The 13,226-nt window shown below is 38.7% G+C and overlaps 1 protein-coding gene across 2 annotated transcripts in view; it reads right to left on the bottom strand.

Annotated features, from left to right (window-relative positions):
• The window catches only part of ACYP2 (acylphosphatase 2), a 175,214-nt gene that overhangs the window by 38,311 nt on the left and 123,677 nt on the right, over positions 1 to 13,226 (bottom strand). The gene's annotated exons all lie outside the window — the stretch shown is intronic.

A 13,226-nucleotide genomic window follows, 5' to 3' on the forward strand; every position in this document is an offset into this window, starting at 1 on the left:
GAGAGAGAAGAAGGGTGCTGCTTGGTCTCTGGTTTATGCAACTCCGTTGCTCTTCCTGCTTCTCTGATCACCTAATGCTGCCTGCTACTGGCTACACCCACCCCCTTAGGCTGCCACCTGCTGGATGAACATTTTCTAGACCATTGTCAGCTCCACTTTCTGGTTTTTGGTCAACAAGGATCTTCAGAACTGGTGGTAGACCCAGGCTTCCTGCCATCATATAAAAGACCTTTCTATTTCTCCCCTAAAAGACCTCAATTCCTCACCATCACTCAGGAACCCTACTGACTGTCAGGCAAGTGGTTGAGGTGACGAGTTAGACCCTATTTGCATGGCAAGGATAATGATGGTGTCCTTGCTAAGTACCAGGCTTTCTCAGCCTCAACCAGTGAAGCCATACAAAAGTTAGGTACTTTTGGGGCTTCCCGGGTGGCGCAGTGGTTGAGAGTCCGTCTGCCGATGCAGGGGACACGGGTTTGTGCCCCGGTCCGGGAAGATCCCACATGCCGCGGAGCGGCTGGGCCCGTGAGCCATGGCCGCTGAGCCTGCGCGTCTGGAGGCTGTGCTCCGCAACGGGAGAGGCCACAACAGTGAGAGGCCCGCGTACAGCAAAAAAAAAAAAAAAGGTACTTTTGTCTCCGTTCCTCGTCCTGAATATGAAGAAGTGCCAGCAGTGCCAGGGTAGGTGTACAGTTTCTCTTCTATTTCTCATATCACTTCTCTCTCTTTTTAAAAAGTGGTAGCTCAGAAGCATCTGCAGAAGCAGGCTTTTCGGTTTAACTTGGCTGTTTATCATTTCCAGAGGCAGAGAGATGGTCCTGTCAAGGAGACTACCAGAGCTCTCAGTCCCTCTCTGCCTTCTTCCCAGCCCTCACCCATCTATAGCAATGCCTAGTTGGTTTAAAGAAAGACATACATGGAATGAATGGATGGAAGAACTAAAGAGATTGTGATGGATGCCCGCCCTGAGAAGGAAAACTGAACAGACGGCCAGAGGCAGAAATGAGCCAGGGGAAATATGGGCCTAGAATAAACACAGGATTGACAGAGCCTGCAAGGAAGGGATACCTTCTCTTGTTAGTGGTGATAGGAGGAGAAGTACTCTTCTCAGGATTGGGATGGGAGAATTGAAGGTGGTTGAAGTGCTATGTTGCCGAAAGATGAATTTTTTAAAGAAATACAAACAATGCAACTTCGTGTGTTTTATGTAGAAAATTAATACCATGCCCTTAATTTCACTAGTATTTAGTAAAACCTTATTACTTTCTCTGTTTCTGTTTACTGGGAAGATGTGGTTGTATAGATTTTCTTTTGCTTTCAGTTGGGAACATTTGGGAGAATGTTAATTTCTTTCTGGTACAATATGGAGACTTTTGTGAATATTCACACAGTTTTCAACTCGTTTCTGTTAAAACTGTATCTTTAGAAGTATAATTTGAATAACTTGGTCTTATCAGACTCTGAGGACTTTGGAAACTGTTGTCTTTATGGAAAAATAACCTACCAAAAAATTGTGGCTCTGATTGTCTTGACAATTCACCCTGGTAACAACTTAATAATTGATGTATCTCTTTTCCTAAATGGCAAAAATACTTGTGAGATTGCTCTGTAAAATTGGAAGTGTACCATTGGCATATTTATCTTTCCTTATGTGCACCTTGGTAAAATAAACGCACGTAAACAAAACTAAACTAAAAGGATGAAAAATAACAAGGGTGGAGAAATACACAGAGAAACAAGAATGCTCATACACTTCTAGTGGAAGAGTAGCTTAGTACAGATACTTTAGAAAATTGTTTGGCAGTATCTATGCACACCCTCTGATCCAGTTCTGGGAATATACCCAACAGAAATACATGCACTGCATATATTCACAAAGACATGCATAAAAGTGTTTATAACAGCCCAATTCTAAGAGCAGGAACTGCACCTGCATCTATCAACAGTAGAAAAAGTAAGTTTTGAAATACACAACGGAATACTAGGAGAAATAAAAAACTATGCCTACGTGCAATTGTGAATGAATCTCACAAACATGAGGTTGGATGAAGGAAGCCAGTCACAAGAGTACATGCTGTGTGATTCCATTTATATATGAATTTTAAGCACAGGTAAAACTAATCTATGGTGGTAGAAGTTGGAATAGTGATTACTACCAAGAACAGTGAAGCGTCTGAGATTTTGCCCTGCTTACAAACTATTATGTTCCCTGCCTAGTTAACAGCTGCTGAGTCAAGAGACGAAGAACCTTACAACTCAATAGCCAGTGTCAGTATTGCAGCAACTTCTTGAGCCCTGCTTCCTAATTATGCAACATGAAGAAAGCCAGGTGACACCTGCACACACTCTGGGTTGCATTACAGGAGAGGAACCCTGAGTTTAGGCAACCTCAGTTTTATAAAGGGAAGTAAACAAGCCTACCCTTTGCTTTGAAGGGAGACATCTTTAACATACTAAACAGTATAATAAAAGACAATAATAAGAGACACAATCTCTATTTTTTCAAGACTTAAGCAAAACTGCCCTTTTCTCTGGAGAAAAACACTCTCTCTTGTCTTGCAAGGCTATCCAAGTAAACTTGAAAGGGTACTCTGAACAAAGGCAGGTGGTATCTCTGCTCACAAGATGTGCAGAAGTATCAGAGACCCATGATAATTGTCTGCCAACAGTTGTGGGGTGGGGGCGGTACCTACTGGCTGGAAGGGAGGATGATGGTGGATTCTGAAGGGCTGGGGATGTCTGTCTTGATCTGGGTGCTACATACATGGGTGTATTCAATTTGCGACACTTCATTGAGTTGTACATTTGTGAAACATATTTTTCTATATGTATATTTAATAAAATATGCTTAAGAAAAACAAAAATTAAAAAGAAACCCAAAGTAAGCAAAGAAAAATAAAACAACAAAGACAACAACAAAACCCACCATCTTTCTGGAACTTCAATGCTAGGAAATGACTGGCCAATTTAAAAGTATGTTTCAGGTTTTTCGGGGGTAGGCTGTAGGTCCATATACTAGAATTCTAATAGGATCATTTACTGTACCACAAATGGTTAAAATCCATTTCCTGGGGGGCGGGGAATTTTTATCTAGGTATGGGCCATCAAGCTTTAGTATTTATATTGTTCCTGCTCTTTTTATCAACTGACTTTTATCAGAGTTGAGTTGTAAACAGTTTATTTAATTATGGTTTGTGATGGTTCATTTTCAAAGCTTAGCTCTTCCAGCTAAATAAATGATAAAAGCCAAATATTATTTAGTTCTGTTGTTCAGCAAGGATGATGCTATTTCTGAGATGACCCCATCACATTCTTGCTTCTTAAGATGGTCTGCATCAAAGTTTCATATCCTTTCTTTTGAGCCCTCCCTCTTTGAGGTATAAATATTTCACTGAGTGAAAAACAGAATTTCACACTACACCTTTGGCACATGCCATAGAAGACTGCAGTATTAATAGCAACAAAATCTTCTGTAAAACTAAAGAAATCATTTGGTTTGGCTTATTTGAGCAAAACCTTTCCATTTATGTATATAACAAGGTATTTGGGGACAATAAGGATAATTCAGTGTTGAAAATGGCAGCAGGTTTTTTTTTAACATAAAGGATATAAAAACATGTACTGATATGTAAGATTAACTTATTGCCTTTGAAACATAAGGTAGACTTAATTAGGCTTTTTACGATTCTTACTATCAATTCACATCACACATTATAATTTTAAATGGCATCCATATGGATGGCTTGCCCTGAATTTTCCAATGGCAAAACTTTCTCTTTGCTATTGGTAGCTAGAAGCATAAGAGATGCAGGATACTTTGATTTATGTAAAGGAGTCTAAAATTCAAGTTTAGTCTGTCTTACCAAAATAGATGAGGATGGGAAAGGTGGTAGGTGGGATTTTTAAATTTAGCATTAAACTAGAGTCTAGAGCATTAAACTAATAGTGCACTGAGTTATAAGTTGGGGCACCTGGGTTCTAAAGGGCTCTGCTGTAAACTAGGCAAACCGATTAATTCTAAAGACAGTTTTCCTCATCTTTTTAGTAACAAGTTTGAAGCATCATTTCTTCTAAATCTGAAGATTTACTTACCCCTTAAATATAAGCTTTCCCCAAGGTTCTGTGGCCTCCCCCGGCTTACTTTATCTCTGCTCTTCCTGGGTGACCTTTGCCACTTCCAGAGCTTCTGCCATCACCTTTGAGAAAATGACTCAAATTGGAATCTCCAACTCTAAGATCAGGGTTTGACATGTCCTTTTGCACAATGTTTCCAGAATTGCTCTCTTCCTTTCCATATTTATTTTTATTTCAACATCTCTTATCTACATTACTAAAAATCTCTAGGCTTCCCTTCCTGAATCTGATCTTTCTCTTCCCATCATTCACACTACTGACAAAGTGATCTAATCCCTTTTGTACAAATGTCCTTGTCAACACACCACTGCCTGCAAAAGAAGGTCCTAACACCCTACTGTTGCATTCAAGGTCAGCTACAGCCAAATCCCTCCCTAACATTCTTGCCAGCATCTACTCACATTGGAGTCCTTGCTATTCCTCAAGCAGCCCATGCACTGTCTTGCCTCCGTGCCTTTGCTCATGACTTTCCCTCATCTTGGATTCTCTTCCCCCCACCCCCATCTTTGGAAATCCTACCATTCCTTCTAAATTCACTTCAAATGCCATCTCCTCTAAATAACCTCTAAAACCTCCTACTTCCCATAGTATTTTATTTCATACAAGTTTATATTTAAGTTAGTTCTTTATATGTGTTAGTAGTGTAGATAAGCCTTTGTCTCTCAATTTTAAGTTGTTTAAGATCATGTTTAGGTATCTTTTTCTTCTGTGATGAGTAAGACACAGTCCCTGTCTTCAAGTAGCCTACAGTCTTGCTTGGGAGCCAATGTACAGTGTAAGAAATGTTAAAATAAGTGCAAGCATAGAGTGCTATGGGACCATAAAAGAGGACTATTCTGCCCCCCCACCCCGAAGTTAGGAATATTAAGGGAGGCATATATTATAAAAGGTGGCTTTTAAGTTCCTCTCTAGACACCATACTAGACTGTAAGCTTCTTCACAGTATGGAATCTATTTTTTCATCTGTATATCTTTAAGGATATATATTTTATATCTAGTACAAATTAGGCACTCCAAAATTACTTAATGAACGTGTAAGTAAAAGATGCCTGAGTCCTTTATAGCTCTAAATGTGTGGAGTATGAATCATATTAGTCTTTTGTAGTGGTTTATTCCACTTATCGGTGGAAAATGGTCAAAAAATAATTGGCTACTGAAAACCTAATTTAAAAAAGGTAATAACATATTTTTAGGCTTGAGGTTGTAGGTAAGTGTTAATTGCCATGCCTGCCCAAATAATTCCCAAGAAAGAAGAGCCAGGGCAGACTTCAGTCAAATCCTTACAAGTACCTTAGTTCTAAGTCTCAGAAAGGAGGCTATGTCGATAACTGAGCTGTTTTGCAATTATAGATCCAAATTGAGTAAAAATTGTGATATTTGTTCCTTGACCTCTAACTTCATGTAATTTAAAGAAAAACAACAGGCTGTATTATGGCTCTTAACAATAGGCTATACTAATAAGAGCTCTCATTTATTCAGGGCTTACATCATGGTACCACTGTGCTAAGCACTTCATGTGCATTATTCTCTTCTTATACAACTCTGCAAGGTATTCCTGACTCCATTTGCAGATTAGGAAAACAGGACTCAGTTGAGATTATGTTACTTGTGTTCAGTCAGTCAGCCAGACAGTGGTAAAGCCAGGACTCAAACCCAGGTCTGACTCCAGACTCTAGTAACTATACATGGAGAGAAATACTATCTTGTTTTACAGTAGAAAATAATTTGCCAAATGGCTTTTTCCCATTTGTATACAAATTTTCTTAGCATATAAAATGTTTTACTAATTTCTATGTTTATTAAAGTTATGACACATCAAAATCAGAAGTACAGTACTAATAATATAATTGTTTTCTTCCTTTGAAGACTGTAAACATATTAGGACCTAATTTCTTTTGATATCTGAATACCACTCACAAATGAATATAAGACACAATGGCATTTATGACACGTCTACTGTTGGTTCACATCCCTTTGCTAAAGGCACTGTCACAGCCAAAGCATATTTTCAGGTGTTCAAGCGGCCCCAGCAAGCTTTCGGCTTTAATTTCAGGAGTAACCAGCAGTATTTGGAAGACAATGCGTTTTGTCCAAGAAGACCAAATAGCAGAGGTCTTCGGGGTGGGGAAGGGATTATGTCACTGTCTAAAAATCCTTCATAAACTTGGCTCCTCGGCAGTGGGGAAGAATGTGGAGCCAAGCCGCACATGTGAAGTCCCAACAATGTGATGAAAAGAAAGGGATAAAATGGGAAAATCTCAAGGAAAATGCACAATGGAAGAGAAAAATAATCATAAGTTTTCAGTGTTAATTTTGTGTACCCAGAAGAACACTGGTGTGAGACCTAAGATACAATGATTTTTAGCTCCAGCTTGTTTTCCAATGTAATTTTGGGACTTCTGGGGGGAAGTAATTGGAATTTATTACTGTGACTGGACTTTATTACTCATGATGGGAGTAAGGTGGACTAGAAAGTCTTAAGTTTCCTTTTAGAGCTTTGATCTTATCGTGCTAGGGAGGCTGCAGATACACATGCCTGGGGCTTTATTATTTAGAAATATGTTTAAACTTAAGAAATAGATGGACACCTTCTTAGCTTGATAAAATACACCCTGGTCCTAAAGTGACCATCAAGCTTACTGGGGAAACAGTAGAGGTATCCCCATTAAAGTCAGGAACAAAGAAGGATGTTCACTTGTCACCACTATTACTTAACAGTACTGGATGTTAGACAATATAGTTAATAAGAGGAAAAAACTAGAAGTACAGAAATTCAGAGAAGGAAATAAAAACTATCACAATTTGTAATCATTATGGAAAACCTGAGATATTCAACTGAAAAAGTACTGTAAACAAGAAAATTTAGTAAGGTAGCATGATACAGAATTACTATATAGATATCAATACATTTCAGATGAACAAACATAGTGAGTTTAAAGTGAAATGGGGAAAGACTCCATTTACAATAGCAATAATGAAAGATGAAATATCTAAGAAAAAGAACTTTAGAAATGTGTAAGATTTATGAACACAATTTTAAAGCATTCCTGAAGGAGACAAAGTGAACAGCATGCCAAGTTCTTAGGAAGTCTCAATCTCATAAAGTTGTTCTTCCTAAGCCAACTTAGAAATGTAATTACAATAACAAGGCCAAAACTTGAGGAAGGGGTGGGGGAGAGACAAGCAAATTCCAAAATACATTAAAAAAAAATGTCAGCTTCCCCAGTGGTGCAGTGGTTGGGAGTCCACCTGCCGATGCAGGGGACACGGGTTCGTGCCCCGGTCTGGGAAGATCCCACATGCCGCAGAGCGGCTGGGCCCGTGAGCCATGGCTGCTGAGCCTGCGCGTTGGAGCCTGTGCTCCGCAACGGGAGAGGCCACAACAGTGAGAGGCCCGCGTACCGCAAAAAAAAAAAAAAAAAAAAAAAAAAAAAAAAAAAAAGAATGTCAACGAAGCCTCCAAAAATAAATACAAATGAAGGGGGCTATTTCTAACACTTATTATAATATAAAGCTACAATAATTAAAAGTGTAGTACTGACACAAGAATAAACAAATGAATCAATAGGATGGAACAGGAAGTCTAGAAATAGACCCCAATGCATACAGAATTTGGTGTGTAAACATGGCATCTGAAAGTGAGGAAAAGATGGACAACTCAAAAAATTGTCTAGACAACTGGAGAGACATTTTTAATAAAATTAAGTTGGATTCATGCCTCATGCTGTACACCAGTAAATTCCACAGGAGCAAAGATTTAAATTTTAAAAATACAAAATCGTAAAAATACTATAAGAACACAAAGGAGAACTTCTTTATTAACTTGGAGTGGGGAGGCCTTTCTATTATTTAAAATCTGGAGGCATAAAGGAAAATATTGATAAATACAACTACTTGAAAAAAGTTTTTAATCTACATGGTAAAAATAAAATCCATAAGAAAGTCAAAAGAAAAATCACAAACTGGAAATACATAAATTCATAACAAGCAAATTTTAGAATGGTGAGAAAGGATGTATACTAAAGAGCTGCAAATCACTGATTCAGGGATTTACCAAAGAAGGAAGCTAATTTTGGATTATACAGTTGGCCGTCCGTATCCATGAGTTCGACATCCAAAGATTCAGCCAATCACGGATTGAAAAATATATATATTTTTAATTCCAGGAAGTTCCAAAAAGCAAAACTTGAATTTGCCACATGCCAGCAACTACTTACATAGCATTTACATTGTAATAGGTATTATAAGTAATGTAGAGATGATCTAAAGTATACAGGAGGACGCTCATAGATTATGTGCAAACACTACACCATTTTTTATGTGTCTTGAGCATCCTCGGAGTTTGGTATCCATGGGGGAGGGGGGTGGTCCTGGAGCCAATCCCATTCGAGTACTGAGAGATGACTGTATACTTTACCTAAAGCACCAAGTATATGTCAAATACAATCCTATTTTCCATTTTAATGGAGGAAATCAATAACCACACGACCACTGAGGCAAAATGAGTAGACAAGCCTGCAGTTGTCTCAGGGACATCAGTGATGGGCTGGGTCACCTCAGGATTACTAAATTCTGTAAGCATATCCTGTTTGCCAAACCTGGTGGTTTCCATCCTGTTTGATGCTCTACTGTAATTGCTGCAGACAGCAGTGACCTCACTGTGAAAGTCATTTCTGTAGTGGTGTGCATGGATTTGCACAGATTAACTCAAATATTATGAATACGGCAAACCTGCCGTTACCTTCACCAAGCATGCAGTGTAGTCATGGTGTCTGCACTTTTGTTAGGCCTGTTATAAACACATAGGTAATTTCTCCCATATACTATCATTTCATCTGAAACATTTTCACACTCTTAACAGCAATACATTTGATTAATAAATCTGGTATTATGGAATATGGTTTATCTCTTGAACAAAAACTTTATTTGATCATTCAAGAGAAAACTATGAATACTTCTTCTTCTCCTGACATAGGTAAGTCTCTATCTCATAGAGGAAAAAATACAAAACCACAAAACTTTTTTGCAATCTCTTCCCCCATTTGACTTCAGATAGAAACAACACAATAATATCAGAGGTTTCAATTAAAGAAGTTTGAGGGAAAGCCCATGGTTATTGCACCTTGAATCTTTTCAGTCAATTTTTTTCAAGTTAGGCCTACCTCTTGAGCACCTGAGAACACATTTCAAATACATTTTATTAATAGAAGGTTTCTTTCTTAGCTTCAATATCACATTTAAAGCAGCTGGAAATTTCAGAACAGTCCAAGAACATACTTGTTATTTCCATGGAAACTTGGATAAGGGTCAGCTGGCCTATGTCATAAATAGTTTCCCATGATATGCCACAATTACAGATTAATTCAGCTTATAATAACTGAACTGATTGAATTAAAAATGTTTTTACTCGCAGGCATTTGCCCAGAGGGGATAGGGTGCTCCACTCTGGTACTCCTTGCTCCAAGGGTGAAAAGGATATATGCTTTGGGCCATGTCTATGGCACTTGCTCTCCAGCTAGCCAAAGGAAGAAGAGAAGAGAACAAAAATAAAGGCTACCAGATTAAAAGGGAAGATTTTACCAGGAAAAATAAAAAGGTACAAAACCTCTTTACCTCAGTGAGAACAGAAATGCATCCCTTCGGCCTAAATGCTTTCTTTCCAGAATTACTAAAATAAAATAAAGTGCTAGATCTGGGTTCCACGGCAAAAGTAAAAGGGATCTTATTTTGCAGCCTAAGCCACTGAAGCTGGAAAAACACAGGCTGCTTGGTAATAAAAGCCCTAGGTCTAGCCCTCAGGGTTTCTCACTCCTACATCATTGTGTTCCTCACTCCATGTGCGGGAGGGCTGCTCATCTCAGAGTTGCTTGTCTAAATTGCACGCTTTGTAATATAAGCCTCAGTCTTGGGAATTTTCACTTGTTATGGTATTGATGAGGCAGGGGATGCTGCAATGACAGACTTCTGAGGACCAATAAAAATGGGAAAACTAAAAGTTAGAGAATGAGAAAGGTATTGATGTCTTTAGGTGTGCTACAGGAGCTCTGATGAGAGACAACTTTTTCAAGTTATTAGTCAGAGAAAGAAATATCTTTTTTGGAACAGGAGAGTGAGTTCTCTAGGCCACAAAAGTTTTCAAGTTTGACTTTTCTGGGAAAAGGCAATTTTCTTTTATGATTCTCTGCTTGTCATGTTTTGGTACACATGTAGACTGATTCCTGAATGAGGTGTGTTTTCCACCATAAATTAATCAACTGATACCTAGTTTTTCACTCTCTTCTTAGTTCAAGGGTTGTGACTTCATTCCTCATCTAAAATTTAGTTTCTAAAAATACACTACTGAGATATGGTGATATTCCCTTCCCCCAACACTTCTGTGGAGATGCTCAATCCTACCCACCTTCATTAGAGTAACCCCAGACCAACATCTTACCTAACCATGGAATTGTCCAAAAAGACTGTATTCACATGCACACCAACTTTTAACTCCCCACAGTTACTCCACCCACTAGCAGATATAACTACGTAAAAATGTTAAATTTCTGCAACTTAAAGTAATAATACTAATGAATAAATTAAAGTCAAGCAACAGACTGGGGAGAAGTATTTGCCACATATGTAATAGATAAAATTATTATCCAAAATAAATGAAAACTCCTATGAATCAAGAACAAAAACGTAAAATACCACAACAAGGACAAAGTACATAACAGGAAATTCATAGAAGAGATACAGATGGTTAATAAACATATGGAAAGATACTCAACTGCATTAATCTGTAAAGATCTAACTTAATCAATAATGAGATTTTTAGGGCTTCCCTGGTGGCGCAGTGCTTAAGAATCTGCCTGCCAATGCAGGGGACACGGGTTCGAGCCCTGGTCCGGGAAGATCCCACATGTCATGGAGCAACTAAGCCTGTGCGCCACAACTACTGGGCCTGCACTCTAGAGCCCACAAGCTACAACTACTGAGCCCATGTGCCACAACTACTGAGCCCGCGAGCCACAACTACCGAAGCCCGTGCACCTAGAGCCCATGCTCTGCAACAAGAGAAGCCACCACAATGAGAAGACCGTGCACCGCAAAGAAGAGTAGCCCCCACTCGCCACAACTAGAGAAAGCCCACGCACAGCAACAAAGACCCAACACAGCCAAAAATAAATAAATAAATAAGTAAATAAATTTATTTTTTAAAAAATGAAAAAAAAAATAAAGAATAACCCCAGACCCCTTCAACCATCCACGGGGTCACACAGGTAGGAACACCACATTAACTTCATTCTGAGAAGAAATCCCCACCTCTAATGACAGAATTCTCAGCCCCTGGACCACTGGGGTTACTCTTCCTTCTAGGGAACACTTTCAATTTGTAATTGGTGAGTATATGTACAATTTTTGATATAAATACTTTAAATTTAGGGATTATTTTTAAAGTACATAGTTCCCACAAGAGAAGAATTCTAAAACTAAATTCGTATGTAAACTATGACATTTAGAAATATTTACCAGTTTCTTCTTCCCTATTCCATCATGAAGACAGCTTTTTGGTGAGCCATGACTAAGGTCCTCTATTTGTCGGCCATCTCACCTTCTTAGGTAGCCATAGGTGGTAAAGTAAGAATCATATTAAATTTTAGCTCAGCTGTGATAATGCTGTGCCCCTTTCTAACCTTGGTGGCTTAGACAACCCCCTGGAGCTTCTTAGTCATTATGAGCTCAGTGCTTCTAATGAGGACAGATGGCACAGCCCCAAATACTCCTCTAGATCATAGCGGATACTAACAATCCTATTTCAGGGGTGAGGAATGGGAGGAGCAGTGAGGTGGTGGATGCTCTCCTCCTTCACTTTTCTAGGAAGCTTCATTTTATTTACCTCATTAGCTTCATTCTAGACTAGAAAATACATGGGCGGTGGGGGAGACTCTGGGTTGATGACTATCAGTTCCATTTCTGTGTTGAAGCTGACTAAAAGCACAAGACAGAGGCCATTTTCGCTCTCTTTATAGGCAGTGAAATGTGTGAGTATGGCATCTTTTCTTTCAGGCAGGATTCCTTTGAGACATTCTTGGAAAAGCAGCATAATCCATGAACATCGGGAAGACATGCTGACCTCAGGCAAGCTAGAAAAATACTGTAGGTGCCGGTGAGGCAAAATCATTACTATCAGAGGAGTCAGTTATCCAGCCAAGGAGCTTTGACCTACACGACAGGTTCTTTCTGAGTAGCTATAATGCCTGCATACTGTGTGTAGGTCTAGGCTTTAGAGGTGGATTTATGATTTACTTAGGGAAATAAATGTACAAAAGACATGTAGAAAATCAGAGTTAGGTTTTTTTGCCCATAAAAAAATGATGTATTCATGTGAGTCCCTAAATAGCTACGTAATAAATAGATATCCCTACAAACCACAAATGAAATAGACCAGGCATTACCCAGGTGCTGGCCAATTTAGCCTTTGAACTTATAAGCATTCACAATATTTTGCAAAAGTAATTGAATAAGTTTTTATGTGCAATCATAATAATTTCACGCTATGAAAAACACTGGAAGTGTCTTAAATATACCTATTCATTAATTCACTGGAAAATAATGCATATTATTTGGTAAGTGCTATGAACTGAATTGTATACTCCCAAAATTTGTATGTTGAAGCCCTAACTCCAATGTGATAGTATTTGGAGATGGGGCCTCTGGGAGATCATTAGATTGAGATGAGGTCATGAGCTGGGTCCCTAATGATGGGATTAGTGCCCTTACAAGAGGAGGAAGAGACACCAGAGCTCGCTCTCTCTGCCATATGAGAACACTGTGAGAAGAGAGCCAGCTGTAAGCCAGGAGGACAGTCCTCACCAGAACCTGACTATGCTGGCACCCAGATCTTGGATTTCTAGCTTCCAGAACTGTGAGAAAATAATTCTCTGTTGTTTAAGCCACCTGGTCTATGGTATTTTGTTATGGCAGTCCAAGCTAACTAATGCAGTAGGTTTAATATTTTTTTAATTAAAAGCCTTTAAAAATTTATGGAGTACATGTCTAAACTAAATGATGAGATGCCAGTTAATTTAAACTAATGAAAGAAATGCTTTTGA

This window comes from Pseudorca crassidens, chromosome 14 (genome assembly GCF_039906515.1).
Source record: "Pseudorca crassidens isolate mPseCra1 chromosome 14, mPseCra1.hap1, whole genome shotgun sequence".
In the NCBI taxonomy this organism is placed as follows: Eukaryota; Metazoa; Chordata; class Mammalia; order Artiodactyla; family Delphinidae; genus Pseudorca; species Pseudorca crassidens.